Genomic DNA, 13,313 nt, shown 5'->3' with positions numbered 1-13,313 from the left:
TCCACGTCAGTCGGACCTAAAGACTTCACATTTTCCAGCCTTGGACTGAACAATATTTGGAAGATTTTTTCAGAGGGATTTTTTATTATTTAATCCTTAGCCCCATTTATTGAGTTTTGAATGTCAAAAAATAAGGCGAAAATTACATATTTACACATTTTTCCACTAAAAAACAGCTTATTTTAAAACTAAACAAGAAATCCAAAATCCCCTCTGAGAAAGTATTGGCAACTCATTCATCAATAAAATGAAACCATAAATTTGAATGTAGCTCTATCCATTATTCAGATTTCGTCGCCGAAAAGATGGGAAATTTGGGGCATTTTTAGGCATAAAACACCTTGTTCTTATATGAAAAGATAAAATGACAGAAAACTTGCAATGTATTTTTTCCTCAAATTTATGCCAGTGATCGACAGCAAAGGTTTCAAATTGATATCTGTAAATATACATTTTTATTCGCCTGCAGTGTCTCGCCTTAATAAGGCGAGACACTGCAGGCGAATAGGGATTAAATAATAAAAAATCTCTCTGAAAAAATCTTCCAAATATTGTTCAGTCCAAGGCTGGAAAATTTGAAGTCTTTAGGTCCGACTGACGTGGACATAGCGTCGCCACAATGACAGAAAAATGTGTTTTGAGAAAAAGGCACTTGAAATTGCATTCTCCCATATAAGTCTATGGGGGAACATTGAATCAGCGCAATATTTAAACATGTTTTTGTGAAGATTAGGCATATTTTCTGTTTGCGAGTGAAAGCTTATATGTTCAGAGACCAATTTGGCCCAAAACCTGAAAACTGAAAAAATTGAGTTTTGCCTGCAGTGTCTCCCCTTAAGTTGAAGAAACTAGACTTGACCACCGGTGATGTCAGTAACGCCTTACTTAGCTACTTTACGCCGACTACTTTTTTCAGTAACGAGTAATCAAACACATTATTATTTCCTAACCAGTGATCGGATTAAAGTTGCTTTTCCAAGTCACTGTGTGTTACTATTTTGTCATTTTCCTTTATAAAAAGATGCACTAAATGGCTTTCTTCTTGAGTCGCAAGAGTGACCTAACCTATGCGACAAGTCATATTTCCAGCCTGAGGACCACGGCACAAACGTAAACACCAGACAGAGATGAACGTTTTCTCATTGGAAATACTAAAAAGTCACTATCTGAGTTTGTATCGGATAAAGATGACAATATTAAGGTTTGTTGTACACTCTGTGCTGACAACAAAGTGCTATCAAGCTTCAAACACACTACATCACATTAACCTCTTAACTCCCGCCTGAACCGAGAGGGTCTTTTTCCTCACGTTATCAGATTTTTTTCCATCATTTTTTTGTTGGGTATTCAACTCATTTTTGTAACTTTTTGGTCATTTTTTCTCACTTTTTTTTTTCTTTTTTTTGGTCACATTTTTGAATTTTTTTTTGTCAAATTTTAATCACATTTTTGTATTTTTTTTTGTTGTCACTTTTTGTCACATTTTTATATATTTTTTGGTCATTTTTTGTCACATTTTTTTAATTTTTTGGTCAAATTTTTTATCACATTTTTGTCACATTTTTGTATTTTTTTGTCCATTTTTGGTCCATTTCTTGTGACATTTATGTGACATTTTTGCCACTTTTTCATCCATTTTTCGTCACTTTTTTGTCAACGTTTTCTCACTTTTTTGTCCCATTTCCATCATTGTTTTCGTCTCAGTTTTGTTGCTTTTTCGCAGCTTTTGGACTGGGGTAAAGCCAAACTGGAGAAATGTGCTCGGTTCAGGTGGGAGTTAAGGGGTTTAGAAACATTCCAAGTGGCAGTCAAAACTTACCGTGAAAATCTCATCAGGTGAAGTGAAGCAAACGGCTAATGCTGGAGGAGGCGGTCATCATCAGCGTCAGGACCTGAGGTCAGACACAACCGTAAGCTTCATAGAAATGCATTGGTTTGTTTAGCTACAGCATGAGGTGAAAAGCAGCTCATTGAAGCCAATCAGACTCCATCAATAGCAGTAATGTAGCACCATCTAGTGGTCACACACCCAAACTGCTGGAGATTAATCTCACTATAATAAACACCACACTAAACTCACTGTAATAAATTCACGAGTAATCTAACTTGGTTACTTTGAAAACCAAATAATCAAAGTTACTTTTTAAAGGAGTCAGTAGTCGGATTACTTTCCATTGTTGACCACACCAGAAATATGTTGGTTGATTTGAAGCTCTGGGTCCCAAAAACCCCAAAAAGAACCCAAGTCAAGAGCAGCAGTGTGGCCGACAACACTGGGGACAAAAAACATGACTTTTGTTTTGTTTTGGTTCAGATTTAGAAAGTTCAACGACATCCAAGATTTTATGTCATGTATGCAATCTAAGAGAGGTTTGATTGCCAAGAGGAAAGAAGCTCAGTGGGGCAATTGGAGGAGCAAATCATTCTTAAAGCTGTGGCTCAAAATGCGACCCCAGGTAGGTTTCTGATGAGGGAAGTTTCCATCCACCAACTGAACTTTCAAAAGAGAAAAGAAAGCCTAAGTCACGCTGTTACGTTTGTATTGCGTTATATTGTCGCTCTACGCAGTAATATGCCATTTCTGTCAGTCGAGTTCTCCTCACTGTCACCCCGTCAGAACTTCCTCCTCCTTCCCTCTCTCCGAACTTGCACATCCGTCTGGGGATTGGTCTCGCCCGTCGCCCCGGCCGTGTTTTGATGGGAGGATTTGGCTGTGTGTGTGCGGGTAAGTGAAGCAGAGGCGGCCGGGGGGATGCGCAGACTTAGCGATGGAAATCCGCCGTCGGGACCCGTCTCACATGTTTTTAGTGTAACGACGAGACGAAGGAGAGACAAAGCACACACGAAAAAAAACTTTATTAGTCCGACAATTTAGTAGGAGAAAGGTCGATGGTAAAATAGTGTTCAAAATATAAGCTCAATTTGAAAATCTAGAACCAACCATAAAAGCTTCAAGCATAGCGTTAAGACAATTGTCGGAAAATGTCATCAAAACGAGGAAGTCGTTTGAATCCAATTTTGAGAATCCCAGATATTATGTTCCTTTAAAGAGCTTTAGATAACTGCACTACTGCACGTCACAACATCGAGATCCATGGAAACTTCCCTGTATACTTTAAGTTCATTACGTTCATTCTGACCCATTTCGCTCTCAAATTTCCAAATAGTCCCACCTGACACTGCGCTTGCAAATGCAGCCTTAAAGGTCCTATATCATGCAAAATCGACTGTTTAGAGCTTTTAGCCATGTTGTTATGCTATTTCCTTATCCTTAAAAACACCCCCAGAGTGGTTTTTGGCTTCATTCACGCAGCTCTCAGTAATCCTCCTGAATCCTGCTCTCTGAGGCTCCTCCCTCTCCTGGTGAACGACTGACCTGCTCAGTTGTGTCTAGGGATGGGTACCGTTCGTTTTTTTTTGATACCAAGTACTTTAACGATACCTGCTTTTCGGTTCCGGTGCCTTAACGGTACTTTTTTCGATACCTATGTTATTTTAATTCAATAAAAATAACGTGTATTAAAAGTATAGTTCAGGAAAAAATCCTAAAACGGCACAGCAGAAGCTACACAGGAGCAGCAGCATCGCCTGTGACTTTGTGTTTTGAGCACAATTTCCACTTAAGCAGTAATAAAAAGAAAGAAAGGACGTTTTTACCTCTTAAGCTGCAGAGACGGGACAGATCCACATCAGGACATGGTTTTCTTTCAGCTAAACTTTTCTAAACACACTGCGGTGTCGGACACAGCGAAAGCAACTTCACGCTCAAAGATCCTTACATGGTGTGAGCGCTCACTCTGCCACTGACAATTTACCAAAACTGGACCAACAATGTCTAATACAGAGTGAGCGCTCGCTTTCAACAAACAATCTTTGATATTCCTGTCGCTGCAGCTGCTGTAAAGTTGTAAACAAGAGCTCGTAAGCTCCGCCTCCGGGTCTGTCGCTAAAGGTAAAGACGTCTTTCTTGTTGTCACTGCTCTTTTTTGCTTTTCACTTTGACTAAAGCTCAAGTTTCTTATTTAGTCCTGGTTCATAACTGATTTAGTTTAGCTCTGGGTTTTACCCGGTGTAGTCCACGTCCTGGCTCAGTCCTGCTCAGTCCTGACGCAGACCGCGGCTCTGTCATCTCTATTACAGAAGTTTAGCAAGTTTTGCTTCGCTATAAGTTACATCTATAAAATATGTCTTTGCTTCGCTCCATTTGCGCTGAAGCGGGTCAGTATCTGCGCACACTTTCATGTAGCTTTTTTGAGACTCACTGCGGGTCACATATTGACGTCTGGAGAGAAAAAGAACTGCAAGTTGGCACCGAAAGAATTAAAAATTTTCGATACCGCCCCCGACCGGAGCTTTTCGGTCGGTTCCAAGTAGGAACCGTTTAACGGTGCCCATCCCTAGTTGTGTAGTCACAGCGGAACGGAAGTGCTCGACGTCTGTAATGTAATGTCTTACAGACTGATTTTAATTTGTAAAACAGCTTTTTCATTATTTCTGTCGTAAGAAAGAAACAAAGAAAAAAAAGGAAAAAAAAATAAAGAAAAAGGATGTGCCCGAGGTGCTTCCAGGTCAGCTGAGGCCAAAACAAACACCCCTGAGCGTCTGAACAGATCAGTCATGTTTGCGCTGCAGCTGAAGATGGAGCTCGTTATAACTGGACACACCTGTTCTTTATTCTTAACTAACAATAATGTCACGGAGAAAAAGAGGCGCGTTTGGCTACGAGGACGAGAGTTTATTCAACCTTTTTCAAGGAGAGGCCACTCGTCTAGCTGTTTTTTTCTCCGGGATTCAGAGACTATCAGCAAAATATTGTTTTTCTGTGACTGTCTCTGATGGATGTTTGTGAACCTTTGCCAGAACCAAAGTGGATTAACTTTTATAACCAACGCGAGTCCCATAATGTAAACAGCGATGGACCAGAGCGGTGAGTCAGTCCAAACGCGGGTTAGCTTGTGTGTTAGCATATTAGCTTGTGTGTTAGCCATTTATGAAGCTGTGTTGCAGATGTCAACTCCTTATAACTGCATTGTGAAGTAACTTCACTTCTTGCTGTTTATTTATATTACGGTAAAGTTGTATGTGCGAGAGAGGGGGCGGGGCTAACTGAATCGAAGCGTTGTGTCTTTCGGGTTCGAAAAATACCTCCAGAAAACACTTATATTTATCACAATAATGAGTGCTCCATAGTGGTAGAGGTACAATCATTCATATAAATGCCTATACACACAAACAGCTAAACTCACACAAACAGTCTCCAAAATTATTAATCTCCCCATCACAGACCCCTCTGTCATCAACAAGAAAGCAGTCACACGCCGCGCACGTACTATAGCCATGGACTCCGATCACCCTCTCCACACTCACTTCGTCCTGCTGCCATCTGGCCGTAGGTACAGGACTCCGCGGTGGGAGCGGGAACGCTTCAGGAAAAGTTTTATCCCCTCCGCCATAGCCGCATTGAACGACCTGTAATTCCCGCCCCCCCGCATATTCTCTTTTGCGTAGTGTGCTGTTACTGTCTTTGGTTTGTCTTCTGTGTCTTTTGTGTGTGTCTCTGTGACGGCTGTGAAAACAAATTTCCCCCTGTGGGACAATAAAGGTCTATCTATCTATCTATCTATCTACTTGACTGTGGAATGGCTAAAATAGCATGATACAGATCCTTTAACAATGCTTAATATAAGACCTTTGACAGTCAACGCTCAGGGTTTTCAGACAAACCCATTGAATAGAAGCAGTGGTCGAGCCGTGGGGATTCGCTGTGTTTGGAGTAACTCGCTTTTGTCGTAGAGGCGGACACTCATCGTCGTCACTTCAAAATCCCCCCTAGAGGCAATGTTCCTGATTGCAAAAATGAATTTTATTGTGGGTGGATACCTTCAAGGAAACTGGGAATGTGTCCTAAAGAAAGAATGTACCGACAAGGACCATAACAACACCTGAAAACGTCCAAACGAGTTTGTCGGTCAAGTAGGGCAGGGCGATATGACGATATTAGACCGTCTTACGATCTCCAGAGCTGACGATCTGTCATTTTTATGGGATTGTTTTATCACGATTCAAAGCACTTATGCACAGTTGACTCTTTTCATGGTCAGTGAAGCAAACCCAAGCCGCAAACTTTGTGTTGCGCAATGACGGACGCTAATGCGAGCGTTTAGCAGTGAGCCGCTCCTCTACAGTCACATACACGACCAGGCTCCTCGATCTAGAGCTGTAAACCCAGTCTGTTTCTATTTCAGCTGTATTTATGTGAGTGTCTTTCCCCCGTAACGCGTTTATTTATTTATCTGGCACATGTGCGAAGAAGCGAGTGTGTCCTTCATCCTCTCAGTTCTGTCAGGCGCTGCATCCTTCTTATTTGTTTAATTTAAATCCTGGACCGTGTTCACAAATGCGCTGTTCATCCATGTCTTTGAAAATATAAGACTTCTCCAACTTTGGTGAATTACTTGGTCAAGTTATAACTTATGCTAACTAACTGCTTCCGGTTTGCCTTTTACACAATAAAAGTCACAGCATGGTATTGGCTTGTTGCATAATGTGGCTACGCTAGTTCCTCTGAGCTGAAGTTGTGGGGGCTAGTACTTCCTGTTCGTATTAATGTACTTGAAGATTAGCTTAGACCCGTTCAAATCATCGTATTTCCCAAAGATTCTGTGGTGGACAGTGAGTTCCTGGTAGATGATCACATCTTGCAGGTTAACGAGTTGCTGTACAGTGTAAATATTTCAATGGAGGACACATCTATATTTATAAGGATCAGTGAGTTTGTCTTGAAGCAAAAAGCTCATATTTCATGCATTATACAATTTGAAATAATGCCTCTTATAGCATATTAGCTTTTAGCTTCAAGGCAAACCATCAATCCTTTATGATCACAGGTGTCTCCAATCTGAACAGTAAATGATCATCTACCGGGAACTCACTGCCCACCATGTGATCTTTAGAAAATATGATTATTATTCCAGGAAAGGAATACAGACAGGAAGTACTGGCGCTCACAACTTCAGGTCAGAGGAACTAGCATAGCCATACCGTGCAACAAGCCAATTGCTTTAATAAGACTCTTATTGTGAAAGGGTCAGACAGCGACAGAGCGTTACAGCTTGACGCCATGAGAGAGACGTCTCAGAAAACAGCAATAGACACGAACAACAAGCCTTTACCAAACTGTTTTTGTTGTGTTGATTATAACAAAGTTGAATAAATTAGCATATTCATTCATCAAGGCCTCGTGGAAGGCCCAGGACATGCTGGTGGGACTATGTCTCCGAGCTGGCCTGGTGTCGCCTCGGGGTCCCCCCAGAACTGCTGGAGGAGGTGTGTGTGGATCGGGAAGTTTGGGCATCTCTGCTGAGACTGCTGTCCCCGCGACCCGGCCCCGGATAAAGCAGAAGAAAATGGATGGATGGATCTTTTTCTTCTTCAGTGTGTAATTTAAGTTATTGTTGTACAATAAAAAAATCGAAATAGGGTGTTTATAATTAAAAAATCGTGATATTCTATTTTTGTCACATGGCCCACCCCTACTGTCAAGTGTTCTGCTCGTAAACTTTCCGTTTGTCCAATTCTTCACGAACTCCATCGTCCCCCATTCAAAAGAGAGAAGCCCTCCCCTCAGTGTCTGGTCTCCCTGAGAGATGAGACACTGCTCTCTGTGTAAAATGAAATCTACAATGCTGTGTGATGGGAAAAAAATAAGTTAAAGAATAAGTTGAGTAATTAGTTAAACCCTCATTTGGAGAAAACGGGTCTAAAGTTTTGTAATGTGTGTGCATGTGCCTGTATATTTCTCCCGTCTCTAGCCATGGCTTACTCCCCTGGAAAGGAAATGACCATATTTGGATTACAGCGTCATCCCAGTGAACATGTGTAGCCACCATGATGTTATTTCCGGGAAATCTCCGGCTCACTTGTGACAAAACATCCTAAAATCAGCATTGCAAAGGGTACGTTTTCCCTTTTAATGACTCAAAATGACGATGTTTTCACTAACCGGATGAACGCCTTGGTGGAGGCCCCCGTGCTTCCCGAAGTGGCTGGTGGATGATGTAACACGTATGCAAGGCCAGACTTTTAATGATGTTCTAATGATACCGAAACACCCCCCGGATAATCCATACGGTGTCAAGGTGATCTATGGAGCGCATGGTAATGCAATGACTTATTAAGGAGCATGATTGTGGAGGGGTGAACCTGATAACCTGAAAACACCATGAGAATATGCACGGGTACCTTCATTAAGATCCTGTCCATGCAGAGCCATCAAAGGACCAATTCATGAGGAGGTAGATTCACATGTGGGAATGTGTCGGGACAGTAAAAACGAGACTGAGAACATTTGCTTGACATCATTTAATCAATCAATATTTTTAAAGCGTTGAATAGTGCTGTCAATTGATGAATCTTTCTAAAATCGCAAATATTCACAATTCGATTAATTGCAGTTAATGTTTCTCTAATAAATTCCCTCATTATTAACACTTGGCCGAAAACACTCATAAAACACTCACATTTAAAGTATTCACATTTCATTAACCAAATATTCAGTTTTATTATTCTATGGGAAAAGCCCAACAGTTTATAAAGGTGGTCTCACTCGCCCAAGGCTTTCCAAACACACATTTGATAAGTCACATTTTAAAGACATTTTCTGAACAGAATCTGGAAACCTTAAAGGGACTATACGGAGTTTAAAAAATTGAAATGATGTATTTTCCTCCCCCTACATGTTCCAGCCATGTCCTAGTGTGTAGAATGAGCTCAGACCTGTTCACCACAACTGCCTCTAAAATCCTGCACTGTCACATAAAAAGGTGTTACCTCGGGTCTGAAGTGCCGTCATGCACGAGCTTCATATAGAAGCTGCAGTTACACATAAGGCCTGAGGTGGCAGTAGTGACTATAAAATCACCAACTTGCATCCAGCCCCTTAAACTGAATTTTACATCATTTTTTTGCAAACCTCGGAGTCTGCACCCGCTATTAACATCGTTTTTACTTGGATCTATACTTTTACATATTTTTTATCAAATTTTTAACCGCCTGGTGGACTCATATGATACCGGGGGTACTGGTTTTACCCAAAAAGTTGCTGACCTGGAGAATCGGATTTCAATATTGTTCTTAAAACATAATAAATAATGAGCCCCTCCAACGGGCTCATAAACCTCATTGGTTAATGCACTTTACAGCAGACGAACAACATCTACAAAATCAGCTGTTAGGGCGGCTGGGGGCAGGTTTGTCGATGGGGAGCTACTGCCTCTTCAACTGGCCCGCTCTACACCCGGCTTTTTAACGCACCACTCGATGTAGGGGTCACATCATACACTGTACATAATAAAAGATATATAAATAATAATAATACATTAAAAATGCACAGAGATTAAAATTGTGTTGAGCCTGGTAATGACAACTGGAGCAACAAGAACACGGACTATAATACGTGCATTAATGTGCCTTTATGTCATGAAAACTAGTGAACGTGGCTGATATTTGGCATTGGAAACTGAAAGAAATATATGAATGGTCGCTTTGTTACTTGCTTTGTAGCGATCTTGCAGGAAATAGTAATAGTGTAATAGTGTTTGCTTCTGTTATTATGGGAATAGCTCAAACAATGGTTGTGCGTCAAAAAGCTGTTCTGAAAGGAAACGAGTTCTTCATTTTTTGTTTTGTTTCTTTGCTATTGTTCCTTGTTGTTGTTTTGTTTACACTGATTATACTATGAGAAATGAAAAGTTCATCATTTTGAGTTGGGGGTAGGCGCTCATAAGCTTTTGCTTCAGCCTACTCCTTTTGAGCAAAATGTATGCTCAAATAAATAAATAAATAAATAAAACAATATCCAGGAGGAAAGGGACTCTGTGATCATCGTGGGCAAACTCAATCCAGTCCCACCAGTGAGCAGCTCGCTGACACGGTCCATTCTTCCGGGAACATCTCCAACCACCAGTCCAACGCTTCAGCTGCCCGCCCACAGCAGACCCCGTCCGGTCCCAGCGCTGTCTCTCGCTGCGAAAACTACTGGTTTCAAGTCTGAGCTAAACCCAAAGGTCCGATTAGTTAGACTCCACAGAAGTCGGACCAGTGGACAGACATCCTAGCCAGCGAAAGTCGTCCATAGTCTGGCCCCCATGACACTGAAGGCCTAGCACTGGGAAATAACCGGGGCTCACTCAGTCCGGGACGCCCCCTCCACGACTCTCGGCCTGTGGTGGACCCCCAGCAGTCGGTCAGACACTGCGGTAGTCTGCACTACACCGCATCTCCTGTCTACAAGGAGAGAACACCACCTCCACTGGAGAGCGACGAATGGCCACACCTCCTGCCACCCAAGTGCCCTCGTGCTGGATATCAACAACTCCGCCCCAAACATCCTTCAGCAGTCAGAAAAACTCAAGCAGGACTTCATTTCACTCATAAACACCATCAAAATCAACAATAAAACCTGCAGCCTCTCTGGACCCTTTTCTGCTCCCTGTTTTGGTGAAGGAAAATTCCGTAGACTTAGGCTCCTCCACCTGTTTTTAAAAGAAATATTGGACTGACAAAAACATCCCATATGTGGACAATTTTTTTAAAGGGATATTTCAGGAATTTTGACATAGGGGCTCATTTCCTAGTTATCCAGAGTGTTGCTGATTTTATTTTTGTAATACATGCAGTTCTTATATTTGAAGAGTTTCGTGGCGCTAGGCTAATGCAAGGCTAGCGCATTTCTATGGTATCAGCTAGCCTGCATTAAAAACAGTCTGACCCGCTCCACAGAGCACCTGAGGCAAATCACTTATAACACCAGACTAACCATATAAATGTTTGTGTCGATAGAATAATTTTTGGAATGTAACTGACCTTGCATCACATGAATTATCGCATTTTGAGGGACTATTTTCTCGCAGATCATTCCGCCCCCGTGTAGCTTATACAACCACGAAGCTGATGCTGCTCAAATATAAGGTATTTTAAATGCAAAATGGTTGAAATGATTCTATCGACACAGACATTTATATGGTTCGTCTGGTGTTATAAGTGATTTGCCTCAGGTGCTCTGTGGAGCGGGTCAGACTGTTTTTAATGCAGGCTAGCTGATACCATAGAAATGCGCTAGCCTTGCATTAGCCTTGCGCCATGAAACTCTTCAAATACAAGAACTGCTTGAATTACACCAAAAAAATATCTCCAGAAATCAGCAACACTCTGGATAACTAGGAAATGAGGCCCGATGTCAAAAATCCTGAATATCATTTTAAGCTTTTTTAACAGGCCCGAACATTTCAGACAAGACAGACTCCACCCCGACTTCTCTGGAGCCCGCCTCCTCTCCCCTTGAAAAAGGGGAGGTGGCACTGCATCAGTAATTTATAATATTCTTGCCATCAAACCTGTTTTATTGGAGCATTTAAACACTTTTGAATGTCATGCTGTTGTTTTTAGTAATCCTCCCATTTTAGCCGTCACTATTCATAGACCCCCAAAGAAATGCACAGCTTTTAACACTGAATTTGCAGATTTTTTTAGATCCGGTTGCAACCAAGTTTTTAAATGTCCTCAATGATATGGATTTCACCCAACATGTCACGCAGCCAACTCGCCCCAGAGGACACAGTCTGGACCTGGTCATCACGTATGGCATTGTCCACTACTGTGTCCTCTGACTTGGCTGTCTCTGACCATCACTGCGTGTTTTTAATGTCACCCCTGAAGTGTTGGGTCTAAGGACATCATGTATTACTGCACACAATGTCCGGAGTAAATCCAGTCTGGCTTTAGGGAAAACCACAGCACCGAGACCGCCCTTTTAAAGATTTTAAATGACTTTAGATTAAATTATGACTCACAGAAGGTCACAGTGTTGCTTCTCCTGGATCTGAGCGCTGCCTTTGATATAGTCGACCACACTATTCTTTTAACTTGTTTAAAACACATCGGCCTCTCTGGACGTTCATGGCAAGTGTGGATACTTGCTCCTCTAAGGTCCATGGAATTACATGTGGTGTGCCCCAGGCAGGGGCGTAGCACCAAGTTGTGGGCCCTGGGTACAAACTACCTTGGTGGTCCCCCCATATGAAATTCACATTTCATATTCTATGTTCTTTGACCACATAACAGTGGTTTAGTGGTTTGACAGTGCAGTTCATTTATATTCTGTTATAACTTTATTATATATACCTTAACTAAGTGAAAAAAATGGGTCGGCCAAAAAAGTGCTTCACATACAAACACATATCCAATCCAATGGGTTCTTAGTTCATGGTTTGTTTGTTTGTTTGTTTGTTTCAAGTCAATGTTTGACTTGTAATTGCATCCGATTTGGCCTCAGTTACAGTAATTGAATAACCTTTAATCCTGTAGTGACATAGATATTTAGATTAGGGTGGAATTGGGCCAGTTGAAATGGCTAGTTTTGGGTAGAGCATAATGATTATTAGCAGATCACATTAAACAGGAGGACTGCACCAGGGACATGGAATATTTGTGCATTTGTGACTTTAAAATAGGCATTAAATATATGCTATTTTACAAAAAAAAAAAATATGATGCTATAAGATGTCTCTGTGGCCCACAGGCCTGAACAAAAAACTCAAGGGCTTCAGTCTGATTTAGTCTCACCATATCTGAAGCCTATACATTTCAGTGGATTGTCAGTAAATTGTTAAAGTTACGTTGGAATAGACTAAATGGCTCGAGCTCCACCTTTTACTAGAACAATGTTGACTCGTCTCCAAAGCTGCGCATTTATAATGCGTGAATCCAAGTATGCGCGGCTAATTAGCATAATTAATTCGGTGAAAATAGCGTGCGCGACCTGTGGCTTTTGTCACTGTATTGGGCTGATGGCAGACAATTACAATACATATGAGGAAAGAGAAACTTTAGATGTTAAAGAGAGGAGAGAAGGAGCTCTGTCTCTGTCTCTGCACCTGCACCATCCTCTTCTCAGCGAAGGCAGAGGCAGGACTCGCCTCACCTCATGTTTAACTGTCATTTATGACAAGAAAGTTGCCTCTAAGGTCCGCTAGAACAGGCTAGTGTTAAATAAAAGAACATTAGAGCGAGACTAATGTCTGTCTTTCCTCGCTCTGTGTTATTGCATTACAAAGTCCACCTCATCAAGTCACTGCTGAGCTGAAAACTTTCTCCAGCTTAACCAGGACAAAACTGAAATGTTAATCATCGGCCCTGAGAGAGAGACTTTTACCCAAACTACAGTCACTGTCTATGAATCCTTCCTCACAGGTGAAGAACCTGGTGTGATCTTTGACTCTGAGCTGGTGTTTATTCCACACATTAAGAATATCACA

The sequence above is a fragment of the Gobius niger genome (assembly GCF_951799975.1).
Source record: "Gobius niger genome assembly, chromosome: 16".
Taxonomy (NCBI): domain Eukaryota; kingdom Metazoa; phylum Chordata; class Actinopteri; order Gobiiformes; family Gobiidae; genus Gobius; species Gobius niger.
Note: the sequence above shows the minus strand (reverse complement) of the source record.